Here is a 25,162-nt window from a genome sequence, read left to right as displayed (position 1 = left end):
TCTGACTAGACCAGGAGTAGTAATCAGAGTTTTGGAAAAATAATCTCTATGAGGCTTAGCCTTCTGTTGTTGTTTGGTAGCTAAGTCCTGTGTGACTCTTTCATGACCCCATGGACAGTAGCCCTCCAGGCTCCTCTATCCATGGGGGTTTCCAGGCAGGAATACTGGAGTGGGTTGCCATTTCCTTCTCCAGGGGATCTGCCTGACCTAAGGACCAAACCAGTGTTTTTATCCATGTGTTGCATCATGTTACTTCTGCACTTGATCACCTACTATTATTTCATATTTTTGTTGTGCCAGGCCTAAACTAGCTGTGAGCTTTTCATGACCTTCCATCATCTGACACCTCCCTTGCTTTCTGAAGATGTTTCCATAATAGTTGTCTTCTATCGGAGCCCTTCCCTGCTCTGATCTCAGCACCAGGAAGGCCCTCTTGTTATCTCTGCCGTGTAGACTGTGGGCTCCCACATCTTAGGGCACTGCCGTCTCAGAGATCTCCCCTGTCCTGGGCTCTACCCTGACTGTTGAGGACCACGTAGTTGATCAGATAACTGTTTGCTACCTTCTCTAGTCTTCTTTCATTTTTGTTATTCTTTCCAGTTAGAACTATATTTCTTGAAGGCAGGGACTTTTCTGCTAGCCCCATGGCACACAGCTCAGCAGTGAGCAAGTAAAAGGTCTCAAACTATTTCAAACCTATTTTTTTAAAGTTCTGTTTAGGTAGTCTCCCTGAGAGAAGCACCTTTCATAGAGCTGGGGGGCTCTGTCGTGCTGTGATCCTGCTGCCTGGTTATCTGTTCATTTGGTCGCTCCCCCCTTTTCATCCCTTCCATTGCAGCGGTGGCCTGAAAGGAACATGTGGATTAATTTTGAAAATGAAGATTAATTGTGTTTTGAGAACTTTGCAGCATCCCTTATGATATAATTAGCATTTCTCCATGTCATTGCACAACTTAATTTGAGAAACATTCTAGAAATTACCAGCAGAGCTGATGTGATGTATTGGCAACAGCTGATGCTGATTAAGCTCATTGGCTAATATGGTCACAGAGTGCCACATGTGAGAAGCCTAAGGCCAGAACGCAGGAGAACGAAGATTCCCTGGGCGATTAATGGCTTGAAACGCCTGGATAAAGCCAAAATGAGAGATATTTGATGACGGTATCACAGAAAGGTTAGGTAACACTATATCATTACTGTTATTTTAGTAGTTTGATTTTCATGGTGTTTAGCTCTAGTAATATTTTTTTAAAAACCCACCATTTGTCAACTTTTGGAATCAACGACTCTTTTCTGTTGCTTTTCATGACTGTATCTTGAGAGTGGGTAAAATTATGCAGGATTTAATTAACTGATATTTAAAAATTACCTGTTTTATTTCTCCATGCTGTCAGGATGGGTGTAAATTATTTATATTGTGATAACTCTTAACATGTGATTTACCCTCCTGAAAAAAAACGTTTAAGCACACACTACAGCATTGTTAACAATAGTCATGGGGCTGTATAGCAGATCTTTAGAATTCATTCTTTTTGCATCGCTGAAACTTTACACCAGTTGAACAGCAACTTCCATTTTCCCTCCCCACAAACTATGATTTCTATTCATACTTTCATTATCCCCTAAAGAGTTGTACTGTACTAGAATATCAATGCCGATCTTATTGTTTTTTTCTACTCTTTCAAGAAGTCTTATGTTGCCAAATTATTCATTGGCCTAATACTTCTTCTCCAAAATTGTTTATAATCTAATCCCATTATTTGAGAAAAATCTCTCCCCAAATTCCAGCTCATGAAAGCCTAATTCATCCACCTTTTTTTTTTTTTGGATGGCCACTTGTATTTTTTAAAAACCTATGTTGGGCCCCAATCATTTTTCCCACAGGCAGAAAACCTCTCAACCCTTACTTAACTTTCTTCCTTCAGAGATTTTCAGTTCAAATCTTAAAACTTTTGTTCTCTCTATTCTGAATGGCCTTTTACTCTTTGTGTCTTTTTCATCTGTCTTTTAGATATTGTTTTGAAAATAGAGTACATAATCTTGAAATAATTATGATGTATGTGGAGCCAGTAATATTTCAACTTATACTGTTTATCAAAGGCCTTTTAGGACTGGAAGGAAGGGAGCATTCAAGATTCATCTACAGTCATTGCAGTCTGAATGAATCTTTATTTCTGTGACTGTGACTTAGTTTAAATGTTCCATATTATTTTTCTATATCATTTTGTATTCTTATTGTGTTCTGCCTTTTTTCAACCTTATTTGACCTTCCTTGTATCAATTTCAGTTTCTCCAATTTATCCACATGATATCAGATTATAACCCAGTCTTTTGTGGTTTTCAGAAATCTTTCCTAGCCATGAAATGCCATCAGATCCTAATAGTTGCATGAAGTCAGCCTTTAAATAAAACCAGCAGGTTCTCTGCAGTCACCTCTCAGTTTAACACCAGGTGATTTACAATTGTAATTTAATTTCAAATACTTTAATTAGGAGTGTACTTTAGCATTATTTAACATACTTCCTATTTGAGTATGCCACATTAAATATGAATTATCTTCATATGTCCCTTAAATTTAGGGCATGAAACAATGAACTGTCTAGGAAGGCAGCATTTCTTCTCACATATTGTTGGAATGTCTGGAGGAGAAACAATTGCCTATTGGTACAGTTTTTAGCACTCGGGAAGACTCTTTTGTATAAACTATGTCTCCTTAGGTCTCTATGCTGGCAATGGCAGCACTGTAACTTTGGTTTTATTTTTAACTCAAGTCTGTGCAGATTACTCTTAAATGCAAATTACTCTGGAAGTTTTAGCACTCAAGCATTTTCAGCCGCTTGCACTTGGGGTTGTCTAAGGCAGCAGAATCCTGTTCTAAAGAAGATTTTGGTAAAAGGCAAGATCATGGGCGTATGTGGTCCTTGATGAAGTGCACGTAGGACAGAAAAGAGAGGAACTTACAAGGGACCCTAAAGACAAACGTGATTATTTTAATTGTGTCACAGTGATACTTTGCTATCCAGTGTGTGCGTTTCCTTTTCTTGATTTTATCCATACTCTGATCAAGTATCGGGGAGGACAGACGTTGTTAAAGAAAAGGCAATGGATGAGAGACAAAGAGATGTTCGACTTGTGTGTGATAAGGCAGAGGCAACAGTCTTGAGTGCTGAGGCATCTGATTTGCACAAGGTGGGTATTTTAATAGAGCATTGTATTTTCCAAAAGCTTAATTTGGAAAATCAAAGCCTCAGAGGAGTAAGTTCCCAAAATTTGTGATATACATATAGTACCAGCTTTGGGAAGATACCAGTAATTTCATCCAAAAACATTCCCAGAGATGGTCAGAATAATGTTTGACCAAGTGTCTGGATACCTCGTTGACACAGAGAATTAATCATCATGGGGACATTAAATAAATGTTTGTGATCACACAGCTGGAAATAGGTAGGCATTGAACTTGAATCAAGATAGGTAAGATACAAGAAGACTTTGCTTTTAGTAACTAGTCCTTTCATATCCAGCAGATACTAGGATCTTCCTCTGCATCTTTACAGCCATCCCAGTCTAGCACCAGTTTGCCTCATACCCAGAAACCACAGAGATGACTGGGAAACTGGTAACCCTCCCTTCATTTGCTTGCTCAGGAATCATAGTCCCCCAACACTATGGACAAAATCTGGACATGAAGGTTTTCATGTCATGGCTCCACGTTTCCAGCCCTGGCTCCATCTGCACAGATGATGGAGATACATTGTGCTTGAAGCAGAGAATTCAGAGTCTAAGGTGCGAGGCAAAATTGCCTATGGCCAGAGTTGCATAGCAAGTAGTTTTTATGTGTACTAACATTTGACACTGAGCTAGGCTGAGGGGATGAACCAAAGGAAAGCCCATAGTGTAGCAGAATTTTGGGATGCCCGCAAGTATGTTCTGAAGTCATTGTCAAATCTCCGCTAATGAATTAGGTATTGGTGGGGAATTCTACAGAGAAGGCAATGGCACCCCACTCCAGTACTCTGGCTGGAAAATCCCATGGATGGGTGAGCCTGGTGGGCTGCAGTCCATGGGGTCGCTAGGAGTCGGACACGACTGAGCGACTTCACTTTCACTTTTCACTTTCATGCATTGGAGAAGGAAATGGCAACCCACTCCAGTGTTCTTGCCTGGAGAATCCCAGGGACGGGGGAGCCTGGTGGGCTGCTGTCTATGGGGTTGCACAGAGTTGAACACGACTGAAGCGACTTAGCAGCAGCAGCAGGGGAATTCTAAAGTGTTCCTACTTGCTTTCTGGGTGTATTCAATTTGTTTTATTGTTCAGTCTCTAACATTAATATGCATTAACAGATTTGTTTGTCACTGTTAAGATTAAATGAGATAGTGCCGTTCTGTGGGTGGGTGTGTTGGTAAGGGGATGGAAGGTCTTTTTAAAGTCATCTGCAAGTGAAATGTGCTTAGGACCTGACCCTATTCTGCCTTAGTTTAGTTATATTTGAGGACAGATAATATATATCCTTTTCTAATTGTTCAAGGGTGCAGAGCTATAACTCACACAATGCTGCCTAATGTCCCTCCTGATTCCTATGGATTTCTCTGTCCACAACAAAGTATTCTGACTGTGACATGGACTAAATATCTCAAATTAGACATGAATAGCGGGATTTCTACTCCATTAGGCAGGCTGGTCCAGTGACTGTGGCCTGGGACTTGCTAGAAACGCTGCCTCTGTGAATTTCAACCTGCCCTCACTCACATTCCTTTACTCTCAGAAGTCACTGATGGTGTTTCCTTTTTCTTCCTAATCAACCCACAAGTATTAGTACACTTCATCACTACTTTATTGGTGATGATAAATCCAAATAATATTTACACCAAAATATTTTTGAGGATTGGTTTTGGAGGGGTGGAGGAAATTTTGAAACGATATTAACATTACTCAAGAAAGGAAAATAGGACATAGTTTTACCGGAGTGGGTAGCTATTCCCTTCTTCAGGAAATCTTCCCAACCCAGGGATCAAACCTGGGTCTCCTGCATAGCAGGCAGATTCTTTACCATATGAGCCCCTAGGGGAGCCCTAGTTAGCCAAGGATATCGCTGTATACAGAGCCCTGGGTTAGAGATACTCTGCGCCTGGCCCTGCCACTACTGGCATTTCCCTTTAATTTTCTTATTTTTAACAGAAGAATTAGGTACTCCCCGTGGTTCCCTCACAGTGTCATGTACTGTGATGGCAAACACATCTATTAACAAGTGCAGCAGATGGTCGGGTGTATTCTTTGCGTATCTCACATTCAGAGAATTACTAGCTTTGTTCTCCTTTGAGAAAGTTGTGGAAGCAGATGCTATGTCCTCATATGTTTTTTTGAGAGCATTGGCAAGGCCTGTACTCACGGTATTGGTGGAATTGACTCTATAGCACAGACCTAAAGGGAATTATATATGTGAATAAGCTTGTGAATATATGCAGAAAGTGGGGTGTGTGTAAGTGTATGTATAAAATGAATTTCTGGGTTTTGAACTTTCTCTCCGATGGCCTGCGGTTTGGGAAGACAAGCCTGTATTTCCCTGCTTTGGTTCATTCAAAACACACTGAACACAATAAAGTCACAGTAAGAGCGTCTGCTCCTGTCCTTGGCTCTGGGCTGAAAATGATTCCATCAGAATGGATAAAATAACCATTCTAAGTTTACCTTAGCGTATCTGAATGAAGTGTTTTTTCTTCTTGTTCAGAGTGAACGACCCTTTTGTTCAAGCTCACATGTGTCTTTTTAAACTTCCTTTATCTTTTACTCTTAAGAAATAAAGGGAGAGAAAAGAAAGTAAGGGTATGGAAGGCCCAGAGATAATATGCTGACAGAAGTTCCATTGACCAAAAAATATATTTGGAAATGAAAAAAAAAAAAAAAGTGTCAGACACAAGATGATAAATGACTAAATTATCAGTTTGAAGGGGGATAATATGAGAAGAATGCAATTTTATTTTTAAAGCTAAAGAGTTTTCATGTTCAGAGATAAACTAAGAATTTTTAAACTTTAGACTTAAATGTATACTATTTTAAAATTGATAAATAAGAAAGAAGCTGTTTTATGAAAGTAAGCTACTACTATAGAATGCTTTTTAAAGTCCTTCAGCTGAAGTTTGAATATCTTACATTCTGATCTGCAAATACAAAGAACAATTGAAATCTGCATAGAATATAAAGTGATTTTTTAAAAATGAGGTTTGGATGATAACTCACCTGTGCTGACCCTTTCCTTCTCTTTAAAGTCATGCATTTGCTCATTACATTTTTGAATTAGAAATGAAAATAATTTTACTTCTTATTTTCACATTTATTGTACTTAGTGTTAAAATGTCAAATGCCAAACTGTGCAAGGAAATATTGTACCAAAATAGCTGGGAAGTGTGTATGAGATACTAAGGCATCTGCTTGAGAAAAATGAACACGAAATCAACTGTTAGACATCTGTTGTGTATCTCCAACTTTAACTCTTAGGCTGAAAAAGAACTTCCTAGTTGTGGAAGGATCTTTTTTGTTGTACCTGAATGCATCAGGATGATTTCTGTCTAGAAATCAAGAGTAAAAAGATGTAAACCGTTCTGATAATGAGGTTCATCTCCTAAAACAGAAGTTGAAAGAAACCACGCAGAGGGGGTTTACAATCAGAAACACCTTGCCAGTCAGACACACATAGCTATCTCTTCATTAACTTCTCCCCCTCCCACAATCAACCCATTTTATTTCTTCCCCAACCCACCCACGCACTTCTAATTTTGCCGTCATTGATGGGCCTTCCGTGAGAAAGCTGACGCATAAGTCTATCAGGTTTTCTCTCTTAGTATATGAGATCTATTTTAATCCTAAATAAGAGAACTGTCTGCTGAGATGCCAGGGACATTCATCAGGAAGCTTCCCAAGGGAGGGGGATGGTATTGAATTCTCTAGGAAGCCCAGGGTAAAAAACTGTCACTAGGAAGACACTAGCAAACTCCTGGAACTCACTTCAGAAAGCAGCGCGGGGCCTGTTGAGCTCTTTTGGAATTTCTCTAGGGGTGAGTTTCCCTGGGTTTCCTGACCTCCAGCCCAGTGCAGGAGCGACAGGAAAATGAAAGCATGCCCGAACCGGGAGGAGAAACCTTTCCTCCTCCAGGGTCCCTCCTATATTCTGTACGGACGGAGATGGATGCCATGTCAGATGGCGAGAGAGAGATGTTTCAGGATCACAAGGGTGGATTTGGAACTGGGAGGTAATAAGCTGGGAACTGGTACATTCCTTCTTGTTCTGGAGGGCAAAGTCATGACTGAAAATAATAGAATGCTAAAGTAAATCACAAACCAGGCTCATGTAGGGGTGTGTGTGTGTGTGTGTGTGTGTGTGAGACACACACATGACTCGCTCAGTCGTGTCTGTTTGCAACTCCTTGGGAGGTAGCTGGCCAGGCTCTTCTGTCCATGGAATTCTCCATGTGTGTATGTGTTAAATCACTCAGTCGTGTCTGACTGTTTGCAACTCCATGGAGTGTAGCTGGCCAGGTTCCTCTGTCCATGGGATTCTCCAGGCAAGAATACTGGAGTGGGTTGCTGTTCCCTGCTCCAGGGGATCTTCCTAACCCAGGGATGGAACCCAGGTCTCCTGGCTTTTAAAAGATCAGTCCAGTCTTCTCTGCTTCTGTGATTTAAGCTATAAGATGATCATACATTTTCTGTGTCTTTGAATATAAGATATCATCAGCTGAAGAACAAAGCCACGAGGACCATGATGGTGCCATCATGACAGACAATCAAGGCCAATCAGACTGTGGCGTGCTATCAACTGTAATTGGCACCCTTGTTTCTGAGACATTAAAGTGTGAAAGAAAGATTTCAGAAATGTTCAGCCTTGCTTTAGAATCAATGCAATAGAAGGAAAAAAGGATCATAGCTTTGGTTAGTAGCCCCAGCAAATGATCTCTTGTCTCCCTCTTCTGTGACCTTCAAAGCTTAATAATCTTTTTGTGTATTGTATTTATCCCACCTTCATAAAAACTTTGAAAGTTTACTTTCCACTCTTCTCATCACCGATAGTCTTTGGACTGCAGTTGATTATATATGCCAGTATTATTATTACCTGATTGTTCCATGTGTATCACACTATAGTCTTTGGACTGCAGTTGATTATATATGCCAGTATTATTATTACCTGATTGTTCCATGTGTATCACACTTGTCTCCCTACCTCCCTTGTAATTCCTTGAGAAATCTTATTTGCAACTTAGACACATTTATATGAAGTTTGGATGATTTGATCAGTAGATCTGGTGAGCACAGTAAATCATTATTAATATATGGGGATTGAAAATAAGTAGCCCAATCACATGGGTTTTTGTGAAGATTATTTCTATTCCCGTTTGACTTCATATATCGAAATGTGGTTCACTGAGAAATGTTGGTCAGTCATAAATATTTACATTTAATTTGCGTAAGAATTGAACTTTGGTGTTTATGTTCAAATTAAAAGCCAGAGCATGATAGTATAAAATGAACATATGTTTGAATTTGGCCTGAATTGAATAGATCTCTTAGATCTTCCACCAACATACTTGTCCAGGTCTCTGGGGGATGTACATTGTTCCCGTTAAAATCAATTCAAGCTCATTGAATCTTCCTTTCCTGGAGATTGAGGTCAAAGGTAACCTTCATTGGCCAGCAGATACTGCTTGAAACCAAGGTCCTTTCAAGTATTTCTATGAGCAAAGATATTTCAAAAAGCAGACAGGGAAAGGAAATGATACATGGCTTTTCTCACTAGAGAGATTGCAACAAATCACGTTGGAAGAAAATATAATTTCAAAAGAATATTTTAAAGAACAAATTTTAAACATTTGCTGTAGTGACAGAGGGGGAAGGTTGTTTTGCAATTTAATTTTCAATTATAAGGGTACAAATTAAAGTCTGATGATGCTTAAATCTTGCTAGAGGTCTTTTGGACAGCAAAGGGTAGTGAAAGAGAGAAAGAGGGAGAAAAGAAATAATCACATTTTTTGCCTGAGTAGTAAATTAATTTCCTGCTTTCTTTCAGAGGCAGATCATACCTCTGGGTGAAGTTTGTATTGCTTTTTTGCTTTCCTATTTCCCTGCATTAAGTGTGTTATTAATAAGAGTGGTGAATTTGAAGAATTGAGGGTGGCATCTATATTGCTTCCCAGGTGGCTCAGTGGTAAAGAATCCACCTGCAGTGCAGGAGACATAGGAAGCGTGGGTTCGATCCCTGGGTCAGGAAGACCCCCAGTCGTTGGAAATGGCAACCTACTCCAGTATTCTTGACTGGAAAGTTCCATGGACAGAGGAGCCTGGCAGGCTACAGTCCAGGGGGTCACAAAGAGTCAGACATGACTGAGCACAGGACACGCGCATATGCACACCCACACCCACACCCGTATTGCATCCATTATGTCATTGAGCCTTCCTTCTGTCCAGTCCGTGTACTGGCAGTCCTACCTATACCCTGAAAACAAGAGGGCTAGAAGGTATTTCTAACTCTGATTTCTTTAGCCTGGGATGATTTTTAAAAAATAAATACTTTGAACAAGCTTTATTTGAATTTAATTTTGGGAATAGATGGATGATGCTGAGAAGCTACCAAGGATAAAATGATTGATTTCTTTTCATTCAGACTTGAATTATGTGAAAACCATAACTATTAAATGGAGAAGGCAATGCAATCCACTCCAGTACTCTTGCCTGGAAAGTTTCATGGATGGAGGAGCCTGATGGGCTGTAGTCCATGGGGTCGTGAAGAGTCGGACACACTGAGTGACTTCACTTTGACTTTTCACTTTCATGCATTGGAGAGGAAATGGCAACCCACTCCAGTGTTCTTGCCTGGAGAATCCCAGGGATGGGGGAGCCTGGTGGGCTGCCATCTATGGGGTCGCACAGAGTTGGACACGACTGAAGCAACTTAGCAGCAGCAGCAACTATTAAAACTTAAGAAAAAAATATTGGAAGCAAGCTTTGGAAACAAGCTTTGGATTGTGATTCCGTTTTTTTTTTTTTTTTTTCCCCAAGCTACTAATTTTAGTTGATCAAAACTTTATTGTTTTATTTGTGGTTACATCCAGAGTCACAAGATGGAAAGAAGTGATGTAAAGCTTGGGAAATGGGGGAAGTCTGTGAAATTATTATAAAATTATTGAAATTTTAGCTAGTTATTTAGAACAGCTAGGACATGGAAGCAACCTAGATATCCATTGGCAGATGAATGGAAAAGGAAGTTGCGGTACATATACACAATGGAATATTACTCAGCTATAAATAGGAATGCATTTGAGTTGGTTCTATTGAGGTGGATGAAACTGGAGCCTATTATACAGAGTGAAGTAAGTCAGAAAGAGACAAATCCTGTATATTAATGCGTATATGTAAAATTTAGAAAGACGGTACCAAGGATCCTACATGCAGGCATCAAAGGAGACACAGATGTAAAGAACAGAGGTTTGGACTCAGTGGGAGAAGGCAAGGGTGGGATGATTTGAGAGAACAGCATTGAAACAGGTACACTACCATGTGTAAAATAGACGACCAGTGTAAGTTCAGTGCGTGAAGCAGGGCACCCAACGCTCGTGCTCCAGGACAACCCAGAGGGATGGGGTGGGGAGGGATGTTAGAGGGCCGTTCACATCTATAGCTTGTGGCCAGTTCATGTTGACGTATGGCAAAAACAACCATGATATCGTAAAGCAATTTTTCTCCAATTAAACTAGTTAAAAAAGAAATTCTAGCTAGAAACAGCCTCACCATATATGCTTGAGATGGCCAGAATCCAACCCCTACATGATCATTCTCAATTCATGCTGTCTTCACATAATAGATTCATCATTATATTTCTCCTTGGAGCCTGGGTAAACATAGATACGATTGCAGTCAGTGGAACCATTCTATGAGAGGTACAAATGAAGAGATGAGATGTATATACTTTGTTTAAATTTACTCACACCTAAGGCTTTCATTTTTCTTGAAGTTATGCACATTTCGTGGAGACTTTAGGAAATAGGCAGGTCTTTTCAAGAGCTGAATTTTCAGGCTCTTCCATATGAGATTAGGGAAAGAAAGGGAGATTCTAGAAAAGGCTAGAACTGTAGGGTCCCTTTCTTACAGCCCCTCAGCATGTCTTTGTGACTGGGGGAACATTGTTTGAGAATACTGCCTGTCAAAGACGCACAGCCTAAAAGTTAAGAATTATATGCTGCTTGGCAGACAAGCTAAGAACTTAAGCCCAGAGTTTAGCATCTCAGATAGCTCTGAGAGACTGCTTCAGAGAGGCATGGGAGGAGCCAGGAGGCACAGGGGTTTTTGAAACAAAGACCAGGTAGTCAGAATATGAAAAAAATTACTGTTAATGAGAGAAAACCAGACATCTCAAGTGGGGGAATTTTGTGTCTTTCTCTGTATGGAAAGATGGAAAAGTCTGGGCTGGCTGAAATCATTGCTTCCATATGCACCTCTCAGCTCTCCGGGGCCAGTTTTATGTGGTTTCTCATCTGGGGTTTCCTCAGGGGCACGTCAGGGAGTGGCTGCAGGGTCTGGTTTGATGGTGGGCGTTATGTTTCCATGCCGAGTCCCCCAGGGCTCACTGCTGGCACCGCTGGAATATGATGGCTTGATGGCTGCCGCATCTGTTGTTCACTAATATGGCAGGCAGTATTTCTTTCATTGACACACACAACCTACCAAAAAGGTCACTGAAGAAACTGGTAGGGTGTGGTAATGCCAGGACACATCGAAAGTGAAGTGAAAGTGTTAGTCTCTCAATCATGTCCGACTCTCTGTGACCCCATGGGCTGTAGCCCGCCAGGGTCCTCTGTCCATGGGATTCTCCAGGCAAGAATACTGGAGTGGGTTGCCATTTCCTTCTCCAGGGGATCTTCCCAACCCAGGGATGGAACCTGGGTTTCCTGCATTGCAGGCAGAGCCACCGGGGGACCCACACACTGGGACTTTCAAAACTGAGGTCCAAGAACTATCGGTCTCTTTCAGTGTCTGAGTAGGTAGAGACAGCAGCTGTGATCTGTAGCAGGAAAGAGTGAGCCAGAATCAAACTGGAAGCTCTGAGTTGCAGACCTGCCTCCATTTCTTACGGAGCGTCTCAGAAGCCGTAAAGTAGGTTTCTCATTGTAAAGCGGAAGTGGCCGTTTTTCCTAAATTACATCATCCAGTGAGACGCTATTGGGTAAATAAAAGCGTCTCTGTAAGCTCTAAATTTCTGTGAAAATGTTAATTGTGCTTATTACTTTGTGGCATATTTGGCAGCATCTGTAAATGATGATTCTCTGCTTTCTTGTATAAGCATCTCTTTTACTCCATCTCTTGTAAATAAGTCTAAAAACAATAAAAACACTACTCCAATACTATCGCCGCAAGATCTAGGATCAGTTCAAATATACTGTCGTCTAAATTTATTGGAAAGGAGATTTTTTCTTATCAGTTTCTCAGTTTACAAGAAACAATCCTCTTTCCAGCCTACCCTCTCCTCATGTTTCAAACCAAAACACCCCCCCAAACAGACAACAAATAGTGATCTGAAGTCAATGGTTTATGTTGACTGATATATCAAATGGTGGCCCCAGTCTACATTCAGATTAATGGTGCCTGGGGTGTTTTTTCCTGAGTGGTTGCTTGGATATTAATCCTTATGGCTAGGAGTCTGGCTCAGAGCAAAGAAGCAGCAAATCTTCAAGAAGTCTTCATTCTAAAGTATGGAAGAAGTTGCTGCTTTGTATCATAGCCTGGATATTTTAGTTTCAAATAGAATACACTGATATTTAGGCTTAGATCTGTTTTGTGCTTTCATATCAATGGCTAGGTTGGAAACATTGACCTTTATCTACATAAATTTATGTCAGCAAACTCCACTGTGAGGAGCATGGGACTTAGAATAAAAAGACCTGAATTTTATTTCAGCTTTATCATTTAAGAGACATTTATTTTAAAAAAATGAACAGGCTGTATGACAGAGTTTTCTTTAGATGTTAAAACTCCTTGTAATTCCTCACTGTTATTATTTGTGACAGGCAGATGGGAGAGTTACTTAAAGAGAAAAACTAAGGAGGTCTTTCAAAGTAAGAGCTTTTAAGAATTTTGCTTTACTCTGTTTAGCTTTTATGCAAGATCTGCGTTAGTACATGTTCTCACCAACTGAATCCAGACCTTTCAGCATTTGTCTGGCAGGGAGCAATTATAGAGCCATCGTGAATCTGGAGAAGCTGGAGCGGTACCACCAAGCCCCTTCTCTGGGCACAGCATCCTGCATCTCAGCCTCAAGATGCTGAGAAGTGAAACATTTCCTGCCATATTGGTGGGTGGGCAAGAAATGTCCCAGCTACCTGCGATTCCAGCTATCTGCAACTCCAAATGTGAATGAGGGCTCCCCAGAGCGAGACACTGTCTGCGATCCAGCAGATGCCTTCACCCTCCATGGTGGCTGCCGAGGAGCTGGTGGAGGGGAAATGAGCAGCAGCCGTCCTCCACATCTGCAGGTGAACAAGGAGTCAAGGATGCGCACAGTCAAGAAAGGGGGTGTGGCCCAGATAGCTGAGGTGCGTAGGGAAGGAACGCATCCAGAGGCTGGCATCTTCCCACACAGAAGAACAATGAATTCCTTAACCTGATACATGGTTTTCCTTGTGTGTGTGTGTTAGCCACTAAGTCGTGTCCAACTCTTTGTGACTCACAGACTGTACCCTGCCAGGCTTGTCCATCCATGGGATTCTCCAGGCCAGAATATTGGAGTGGGTTGCCATACTCATCTCCAGGGCATCTTCCCAAATCAGGGATTGAGCCCCATCCATCTTCCCGCATTACAGGCAGATTCTCTACCATCTGAGCTACCTGGGAAGCCCAGGTTTCCCCTTTGAGCTACCTGGGAAGCCCTGGTTTTCCTTACTTAACGGTAATTTTTTATGTTCAGACTGCCTGCCCCTTTATTACAAACTTGTATGTGGCCTGACTCCCTCCCCCACCTCCTCAGAGCAGTCTCTCAGGGTTACTGGAGATGCTGTCTCCTGGGCTCGGAGTCCTTAACATTCCCACCAAATGAGATAGCTCTCTACTTTCAGGTTGCGACTAGTATTTTTAGTCGACAACACCACAGCTTGGAACAGTGTGTGAGCATCTGTGCTTTGTCTCCATTTATTTGTGTCCTAACATAATTGCTGCTTTACTTTGTGGCATTTCAGCTTAAGAAAGGTTTCAGAGGAGTGCTCTACTTTGGGACAGCCAGGAAACCTGTTCTTATATAGGAAGACTGTACACATTTTCCCCTATTTGAGGCTAATTGAGGAGGCTCAATCCTGAACTTGCTAGGGCAGCTGTCAAGGTGAACAGTTTTGCACTTGACCTTTAAAATGTAGCATATTCTCCCAGAGAAGTTGGGAGGTAAATTATCCACCCCTGATAATATAGGAAAATTATGTGGGTGAAGATGCCCAAGTGTATCTATGCAAGGTTCAAAAATGTCTCATGCGTTAGAGCCCATTATTTGACTGACTTATTTTCACGCTTTTGAAAGCTCATTATTTTTGCCTGGGAAATCCCATGGACAGAGAAGCATGGCAGGCTATGGTCCCAGGGGTCGCAAAGAGTCAGACATGACCTAGTGACTCAACAACAACTGCAACAAAATCTCATTGGAGTATTTGGGCTTGTTGACAATTTGTCAGGCTGTGAGATACAGCCTTATTTATCCCTGATTAATCAGGGAAGTGCTATGAAGCTGTGTTGAGCAATTCTTGTTTTTGCCCTTCGCAAGCATCTAACAGTAGTAGAATCTGCTACATAAATGTAGGTAAGATCAGCCCACTGTGCTGCCACAGTGCTTTCTAGGACCTTAGGACACAAAGTCAATGTCATGCAGAAGTGTAAACAGCCATTAAGTTAATTTCCCCAGTGATGAAATCAAATGAGGTGCCAGCATCAGAGTGACAAATCATTTTTGAATTAGAAAAACAACTAGCTTCTCAATGCCTTTGAAAGAATCTTTAGAAAGGTTATTTCAAGACAGGTATATCTGAAATATATATCCAAGTTTGTGTGTGTGTGTGTGTGTGTGTGTGTGTGTGTGTGTATGTGTGTGCAGTTACAGATTGGGAGAAATCATTCTTCCCACCCCATCCTGGTGCTCTGTCTCCTTTTTCCTTTCTTCCTCTTTCTCTTTGTACGCGCACACACACACACACACACACACCCCTCTTTTGTGAGCAGTTCTCTCAAAGTGCTGTGTTAAAATGATGTTCCTCTAGTTACTCACATAATACACCTAAGTTATGGTTTCCAGACTGGAAATTTTTAGAGGCTAGTGAGATGTACTGATCAGTAGCCACGTTACCCAATTCTGTCTCAACTTCTTTCCTTCTCATTTGAGGGTAGCACCCTATAATAAATATAGAATACAAAGAATCATCAGAAGGTTTAGTATTAACATATCTAGGGTATATCCAGATTGTCTAATGAATATTTTCCAATGTTTAATTCTTTTCTCTCCTGACAGCAAGTCCACTAGGAGCCAAGTGGCTGGAAGAATAAATCCTCATGATGATAAACTCCAAGTTCAAGACCCCGGGGTAGCAGGATCCCAGTCTTGCAAAAGCCATAGGCAGGCTTTAAACATATGAATTACCTGATCTGATCTGCATTTTAAGAGGTTATTATGCACTCTGACTAACATCTTCCTATTTCCCTGACTCCCTGGCCCTTGGCAACCATCATTCTATTTTCTGTTTCTATGAAATTTGGCTGTTTAAAATTCCACCTGTAGGTAATATCACATTTGTTGTTGTTCAGTCGCCCAGTCACGTCTGACTGTTTGTGACCTCATGGACTGCAGCACGCTGGGCCTCCCTGTCCCTCACCATCTCCCGGAGTTTGCCCAAGTTCATGTTCATTGCACCAGTGATGCAATATCAAATGTAATATGCAAAGTAATATCATATACTATTTGTTTTTCTCTATCTGACTTATTTCACTTAGCATAATGCCCTCAAGGCCCATTTGTGCTGTGGCAAATGACAGAAGTCCCTTCTTTCTCATGACTGATACACACACATATAACACATATTCTTTATCCAGTTATCCTTGACAAACCCTTAGCTGTTTCCTTGTCTTGGCTATTGTGAATAATACTGCAAAAAACACGAGCATGCACATACTTCTTTGAAAACTTGTTGCATTTCCTTTGGCTGCATATCCAGAAGTAGAATGTCTGGATTATATGGTAGTTCTATTTTTAATTTTTAAGGGATTCCCATACTGTTTTACATGGTGGCTATACCAATTTACATCCCTGCCAGCAGCGTACGAGGTTTCCCTTTATTCCATGCCCTTGCCTACATATTATTTCTTGTCTGTTTGACAGGTGTGAGGTGATGTTTCTTTGTGGTTTTGATTTGCATTTCACTTATGATTAGTCATGCTGAGCACCTTCTCATGTATCATTTGACCATTTGCATATATTCTGTAGAAAAATATCTATCCATTTTTAAGTCAGATTCTCTTTTTGCTATTGAATTGTATGAGTTCTTTATATATTTTGGTCATTAACCCCTTATTAGATATTTGATTTGTAAGTATTTTCTCCCGTTTCAGTGGTTATCTTTTAATTTTGTTAATGATTCCCTTTGCTGTGGAGAAGCCTTTTAATTTGATGTAGACTCACTTGCTTATTTTTGTTTTTGTTAAGTTCAAAAAATCATTGCCAAGACCAATTTCAAGGAGCTTATTATCCCCTATATTTTCTTCTAGGAGTTTTATGGTTTTACATGTCACCTTCAAGTCTTCGATCTATTAGTATTTTGATTTGATTTGATTTTTGTGTATGGTGTAAGATAGGGGTCCAGTTATTTTTATTTATTTTTTGCATGTGGATATCCAGTTTATCCACTATTGTTTACAGAAGAGACTATTCTTTCCCCTTCTTATATTTTCTGCTCCCTTGTTGACTGTATATTTGATATTTGGGGGCTCTTGATTCTGTTCTATTTGCCTATGTATCTGTTTATGCCAGTACTGTACTGATTTGATTACTATAGCTTTGTAATATAGTTTGAAATCAAGAACTCTGATGCCATCAGCTTCCTTTTTTTTTACTCAAAATTTCTTTGGCTATTCAGGGACTTCTGTAGTTCCATATAAATTATATATTTTTTCAGTTTCTGCAAAAATTCTATTGGAATTTTGACAGGAGTTGCATTGACTTACAGATGGCTTTGGGTGGTATGGGCATTTTGACAGTATTAATTCTACCAATTCATAAACAGGAGATAGCTGTTCACGTTTTGTGTGTTTGTCCTTCAGTTTCTTTAACCAGAGTCTTACTGTTTTCAGTATACATGTCTTTCGCCTCCTTGGTTAGACTGATTTCTAAGTATTTTGTTGTTTTTGCTGCTGCTGTGAATGAGATTGTTTACTTTTTAAGATATTTCATTGTAGTTAGAAGATGAATAAGTTCTGGGTATTTAATGCACATTATCATTATTATAATTAGCAACATATACTTGAAAGTTATTAGGAGAATAGACCTTAAGTGTTCTAATTGTGAAGGGGAAATGTGACATGATGTAAGCACTAGCTAACATGATGGTGGTAATCATTTTGCAATACAGAAATGAATCAAAACAACCCTTGTACAGCTTAAACATACACAATGTGGTTTATCAGTTATATTGCATAAAGCTGGGGAAAAATAGATCAGTTTGGTTACTTTGTGGAGAAGATTGATTAGAGGGAAGAAAGAAGGGAAACAGAGCAGTTAAGAGGTTATTCTTATGTTCCAGATGGGAAATGAGACTTGGATTGAGTTATAAACATGGAACTGATGTGAAATAGTTGGATTATGATTAGTTTTTGGAGGTAGTGCTGGCAGGACTTGCTCATGGTTTGGAAGTAGAAAATAAAGCAAATGGCAGAATCCAGGGTGACTGTTAAGTTTGGGAATTAAACAACTGGGTGAATGATATTGGCATTTATTGAGATGGGAAGAACTTTCTGGAGAGGGATGGGTTGGGTAAGCAAGTGTTCTATTTGGTGACATAAATTTCAGATGCCTATTATATATCCAAATTGCAACAGATAGTTGTATAGTTTATTTGTGTCTCTTGGAATCCAAAATTTTTTAATCACTGCTTCATAAAAATAATCTATTAATTAAATTAGAACATGGCAAACAGAAATTAGATAAAATTTCTCACAGCTAGATAAAATTTAAGTCCTTAGATTAGCATTCAGAGCAACTCTTTGCCTACTTACTTAGCCTCATCAATATCTCTTCCTCTTTCACAATCTAAGCTGTAATCATATCAAGCTATTTGTGGTTCCCCAGACACATTATGATGACATATGCTCCCATGACTTTGCTTGTGCTCCAAATTGCAATTCCTTTTTCACCTCTTTCCATGTGGCTAATTCCTAACTCATCCTTAAAGACTCTATTTTGGTGCACATCATCCTTGAAAACATCCCTAACCTTCCTAGTTGATGGACTTCAGGTTGGCACCCAAGGCCTCCTTCCGCTCTAACATTTGTTATTCAGTACCATAATCATTCAAATGTTTGTCTTCTGGACTAACTTTTTTAATCCAAAAAGTTGTCTTGATTTGTGTATCCCTAACAGTGAGAATCAGCTTCCCAGGTGGCTCAATGGCAAAGAATCCACCTGCCAAGCAGGAGATGCCTGTTAAGAGACGTGGGCTTGAGCAGTGAGAATGGCTGTACTAGTAGATGATCAGACTGATTTGTTGAATGGATAAACATTTCTTTTCAAATATTAGCCTTTGTAAACTTGTAAAGTAGAAAAATTTACACAGTTCATTTCCTTAGACATTCTTTCTAAGTAGACAGGACCTGGGAGGGACTGAGGAGGAGATGACCTCTTACAGAGAATGATTGAAAGGTGTCCAGAATGTCTCCTTTTACAGCCTTCAGTGATTTCATTTCTTGAGGTTTATGCATGTCCCTGTTACTTAGGTTCTCTTAAAAATGTGAATCTTGGGGACAGAGAGTAACCCACTGAGTCATGGCGTGAAAGGTAAGATCTTATAGGAAAAGGAGCACTGAGCCAGGAGCCTTGAGTTCTGGGCTACAGGTAGTCTCAGTTCTCTTTCTGCTGCTGCTGCTAAGTCGCTTCAGTTGTGTCTGACTCTGTGCCACCCCATAGACGGCAGCCCACCAGGCTCCCCCATCCCTGGGATTCTCCAGGCAAGAACACTGGAGTGGGTTGCCATTTCCTTCTCCAGTGCATGGAAGTGAAAAGTGAAAGGGAAGTCGCTCAGTCATGTCCAACTCTTCGAGACCCCACAGACTGCAGCCTACCAGGCTCCTCCGTCCATGGAATTTTCCAGGCAAGAGTGTTGGACAGTTCTCTTTCTAATCCAAGGCAAAAAAGTCAGTCCTGAGGGTTTGGCTGTGATGGTGAATGGCAAATATGGGAAGTTCTGTACTACTTCTGCAGATTTAACAATGAAATTCATTGGTCAGAAAGTCAACGCACATGACTCGGTGGTAGAATTTATGAAATACTCTTGAAAGTCTAGAAGGTGATAGTAAAAGGGCATGAAAAGTAGGATGGGAAGAAACAATGACTCTTTAGAGGGGAGTAAAATGGTACAAGTGATTTCAGTGGAGCATTATCTTTGAAGAAAAACAGTACCAGCCAGCCATAGAATAAAGGCCAGTGTGCTTTGAGAATGACATTCCTGGTGTTGAGAATTTCCCATGCTCCATGCTCCTTTGTTTTCAAGCGAAACCTCACCAAATGCGGGGTAGTGATGACAATCCCCATTCTTAATTGATAGCCTTGACATGGATTATGTTCTAAGTGTCCTAATTGTCTCGGGGAGAATTTGTTCAAGTTATTCAAATTTGCATGTCTAAACTGATATCCAGATGCTAAAAGCTTACAGACAGCCCCTTCCTTGTACAATTTTGAGACAGAGTTGACTATTAGCAACATTGTATAATGGGACCATTAAGAATCTTGGCACCAATCTGTCATTCATTTTCAGTGTCACGGGAGAGAGATTTACTTGAACTCTGCAGAGCTGCCTAAGCCTTGTATCTTTAGGAAGGAGGCAGAAATGATTGTTGTATTGCTGAACACTGTAGTGGGTCTGTGGGGATCTCACAGACGAGATCTTAGCAGAGCCTTTCAGCCTGGATGCCCAAACCTGTGTTATAAGACTCTCCATGTCTTAGTACTAGTGGCATTGGGTGGCTTTTATGTGTCAAAATAATTGGAGTCTTATTCCCAAGGGAACGAAGAGGAAGCAAATATAAGCCCTTTCTGAATGCCAAGGCTGGAAGGAGACCAAGAGGATTGCTTGTCTTGCCTGGTATCTAAAGTTTTATATTCCAGTTCTAGTGTCCTTTACAGCCTTTCCCTCTTATTGTCTTCCTACATGAATTCTCTGCATTAGCTGTGTTAATCTACTCATGGTCCTTCAAATGTAAGTTTTCTATTTTCACCTCATTAGCTTTCCAAATGCTATTTTGCTTTCCCCAAATGCATTTCTCTTTCCTCTCCAATTCTTTAAAAGCACTCAATCATCCAAAGGCTGGCTCTCATTCCATCTTCTTCTTTATTTTTAAAAATTAAAAAAAAAAAATTGGCTGTGGCAGGCAGCATGCAGGATCTTAGTTCCCTGACCAGGAATTTAACCTGTGCCCCAGGAAGTCCCTCATTCCATCTTCTCTGTAAAGTTCTTCCTGTTCTTCCTGTTTCTTACAGTCACAGAGCCTCTCTTCTTGACCACCTAAACTCTTTCATTTAGATAGTATGTACCAATGTCTTACTCTGCTGGGCACTGGGCCGGGACCTGATGATGAAACTGAGCGAATCAGATGACCTTGCACTGCCCTTCAAGAACTCTCAATCTAATGGGGTGGAAAGATGTTAATTAGTTGTTCAGTTCAGTTCAGTCACTCAGTCGTGTCCAACTCTTTGAGACCCCATGAACCACAGCACGCCAGGCCTTCCTGTTCATCACCAACTCCTGGAGTTTACTCAAACTCATGTCCATTGAGTCAGTGATGCCATCCAAGCATCTCATCCTCTGTCGTCCCCTTCTCCTCCTGCCCTCAGTCTTTCCCAGCATCAGGGTCTTTTCGGATGCTCTTCGCATCCAATGGCCAAAATATTGGAGTTTCAGCTTCAACATCAGTTCTTCCAATGAACATCCAGGACTGATTTCCTTTAGGATGGACTGGTTGGATCTCCTTGCAGTCCAAAGGACTTTCAAGAGTCTTCTCCAACACCACAGTTCAAAAGCATCAATCGGTTGTTATATTACAGCTAATATTTGTAGTGTTGACTGTGTTCCAAGAACTTCACTTGATAGAATTCTGGTTAACCCTTACAACAGCTTTATTGAACCTTATACTTTATGAGATAGCTTTTGTTATTTTTCCCATTTCATAGATGGGAAAATTGAGGGCAAAGGGGTTAAATAACTTGCCCAGGGTCATCCAAATGCTGGAGTGGTTTCTGAACTCAAGGAGTCTTAAACCACTTAAACACATTTCTCTAGGCCTCCAGGTATTATTTACAAGTTCCTTTTGCTATAATTCACCCATATTTCCCCCAGTAGTTTCAAAATTTCCCAGATTACTTGAATAATCATAAGCCTAAACTAAGTCTGAATTATCACTAGTTTTTAAATGCTTATGTTCAAATAAATATTTTTTTTCTCAAATATCCCTCTTTCCCTTGAGCTCTGTTGTTTGCTGTATATACATTTAATTTTATTATCATTTCTTGCTGGATGGATCCCTTTACTACTAGGTAAAGCTTCTCTCAATTCCTGGTAATATTCTGTGTTTTCAGGTTTGTCTAATATTGACATGGCCAACATGGGTTTCTTTTAATTGGTATTTGCATGGTGTATCTTTTTCCTATCTTTATTCTTTTAATCTATATGTGTCTTTACACTTAAAATAGATTTCTTGCAGATGGCTGTTTTTAAATCTATTGTTAGATTATTTACATTTAATTACTGATACAGTTTAGATTAAAATCTTCCATGTTTACATTTGTCTTCTATTTGTTCGATCAGTTCTTTGTTCCTTTTGCCCCTTTTTTTCTGCCTGTAATCAGATCAGATCAGATCAGATCAGTCGCTCAGTCATGTCCGACTTCTTGCGACCCCATGAATCCCAGCACGCCAGGCCTCCCTGTCCATCACCAACTCCCGGAGTTCACTCAGACTCACGTCTATCGAGTTGGTGATGCCATCCAGCCATCTCATCCTCTGTCCTCCCCTTCTCCTCCTGCCCCCAATCCCTCCCAGCATCAGAGTCTTTTCCAATGAGTCAACTCTTCGCATGAGGTGGCCAAAGTACTGGAGTTTCAGCTTTAGCATCATTCCTTCCAAAGAAATCCCAGGGCTGATCTCCTTCAGAATGGACTGGTTAGATCTCCTTTCAGTCCAAGGGACTCTCAAGAGTCTTCTCCAACACTGCAGTTCAAAAGCATCAATTCTTCGGCACTCAGCTTTCTTCGCAGTCCAACTCTCACATCCATACATGACCACAGGAAAAACCATAGCCTTGACTAGATGAACCTTTGTTGGCAAAGTAATGTCTCTGCTTTTGAATATGCTATCTAGGTTGGTCATAACTTTCCTTCCAAGGAGTAAGCATCTTTTAATTTCATGGCTGCAGTCACCATCTGTAGTGATTTTGGAGCCCAGAAAAATAAAGTCTGACACTGTTTCCACTGTTTCCCCATCTATTTCCCATGAAGTGATGGGATCGGATGCCATGATCTTCGTTTCTGAATGTTGAGCTTTAAGCCAACTTTTTCAATCTCCACTTTCACTTTCATCAAGAGGCTTTTGAGTTCCTCTTCACTTTCTGCCATAAGGGTGGTGTCATCTGCATATCTGAGGTGATTGATATTTCTCCCGGAAATCTTGATTCCAGCTTGTGTTTCTTCCAGTCCAGCATTTCTCATGTTGTACTCTGCATATAAGTTAAATAAGCCGGGTGACAATATACAGCCTTGACGTATTCCTTTTCCTATTTGGAACCAGTTTGTTGTTCTATGTCCAGTTCTAACTGTTGCTTCCTGACCTGCATACAAATTTCTCAAGAGGCAGATCAGGTGGTCTGGTACTCCCATCTCTTTCAGAATTTTCCACAGTTGATTGTGATCCACAGAGTCAAAGGCTTTGGCATAGTCAATAAAGCAGAAATAGATGCTTTTCTGGAACTCTCTTGCTTTTTCCATGATCCAGCGGATGTTGGCAATTTGGTCTCTGGTTCCTCTGCCTTTTCTAAAACCAGCTTGAACATCTGGAAGTTCACAGTTCACATATTGCTGAAGCCTGGCTTGGAGAATTTGGAGCATTACTTTACTAGCGTGTGAGATGAGTGCAATTGTGCGGTAGTTTGAGCATTCTTTGGCATTGCCTTTCTTTGAGATTGGAATGAAAAGTGACCTTTTCCAGTCCTGTGGCCACTACTGAGTTTTCCAAATTTGCTGGCATATTGAGTGCAGCACTTTCACAGCATCATCTTTCAGGATTTGGAATAGCTCCACTGGAATTCCATCACCTCCACTAGCTTTGTTCGTAGTGATGCTTTCTAAGGCCCACTTGACTTCACATTCCAGGATGTCTGGCTCTAGGTCAGTGATCACACCATCGTGATTATCTGGGTCGTGAAGATCTTTTTTGTACAATTCTTCTGTGTATTCTTGCCATCTCTTCTTAACATCTTCTGCTTCTGTTAGGTCCATACCATTTCTGTCTTTTATCAAGCCCATCTTTGCATGAAATGTTTCTTTGGTATCTCTGATTTTCTTGAAGAGATCCCTAGTCTTTCCCATTCTGTTGTTTTCCTCTATTTCTTTGCATTGATCGCCGAATAAGGCTTTCTTATCCCTTTTTGCTATTCTTTGGAACTCTGCATTCAGGTGTTTATATCTTTCCTTTTCTCCTTTGCTTTTCACTTCTCTTCTTTTCACAGCTATTTGCAAGGCCTCCCCAGACAGCCATTTTGCTTTTTTGCATTTCTTTTCCATGGGGATGGTCTTGATCCCTGTAATTAGATTGAATATTCTATTTTATCTCCATTTTCAGTAATTATTTATATCTGTGTTAAATTTTGTTTGTGGTTGCCTTCAGTTTATATCTTCAATTAACTATGGCCTCTATTCTAATAATATTAACTGCCTTATGTGTCGGGTAAGGGCATTATAACAGTATTCTCTCAGTTTTCCCTGCCCATTTTTGTGCTATTGTTTCCCTATATTTAATTCCACTCATGTTATAAACTCAGAAGACATTTGAATAATTTTTACTTTAGCTAATTGTCTTTTGTGTCATTAAAATTGGTGAAAAAGGATTTAAATTTACCCTCATTTATGTTTTTCAAGACCTTTTCATTTCTTTGTGTACATCCAAGTCTGTCAGGTATCATATTTATTCTGTTTGAAGAACTTCTTTTAACAGTTTTTTTGTGTGTTTGTTTGTTTGTCGTGCAAGTTTGCTGGAAACCAGTTCTATCAATTTCTGTTTGCCTGAGAACGCAAACACTTTATATGTTACTTGGTATAGAATCCTAATTTAATAGTTTTTTCTTTCAGCACTATAGCCATTCATATCATTGTTTCTTGGCCTTGTGCAGATGGAAAATCTGCTATAGCCCTTGTCTTTATTTTATGAAGGTAATATGTTCTTCTCCTACACCCCCTGTGGTTGCTTTCAAGATTTTTCACTTTTGTCTTTGTTTTTAACATTTAAATATGATTTGTCTAGGGGTGTGTGATTTGTCCAGGAGTGAACTCCAGGAGTTGGTGATGGACAGGGAGGCCTGGTGTGCTGCGATTCATGGGGTTGCAAAGAGTCGGACACGACTGAGCGACTGAACTGAACTTGAGGGGTGTGTGTGTGTTACTTTCTATTAATACTTAAAACTTAATCTTACTTGGGAACCTCAGAATGTCTTAGTTATATGAATTGGTGTATGTCATTATTTCAGGAAATTTCCTGCTACTCTCTGTAAATTTTCTCTTGTGCTCTCTTGTCCTTCTGAGATTCTAATTATGCACTTATTAGGTCATTTGATCTTGTCCAGCTGTCGGATGATTTTCGACAACCAGCTGTTGCTGATTTTCTTTTCCACTCTCTTCTCTTTGTA

The sequence above is a fragment of the Bos indicus x Bos taurus genome, chromosome 24 (assembly GCF_003369695.1).
Source record: "Bos indicus x Bos taurus breed Angus x Brahman F1 hybrid chromosome 24, Bos_hybrid_MaternalHap_v2.0, whole genome shotgun sequence".
NCBI classification, from domain to species: Eukaryota; Metazoa; Chordata; class Mammalia; order Artiodactyla; family Bovidae; genus Bos; species Bos indicus x Bos taurus.
This window is presented reverse-complemented; position numbering follows the sequence as displayed.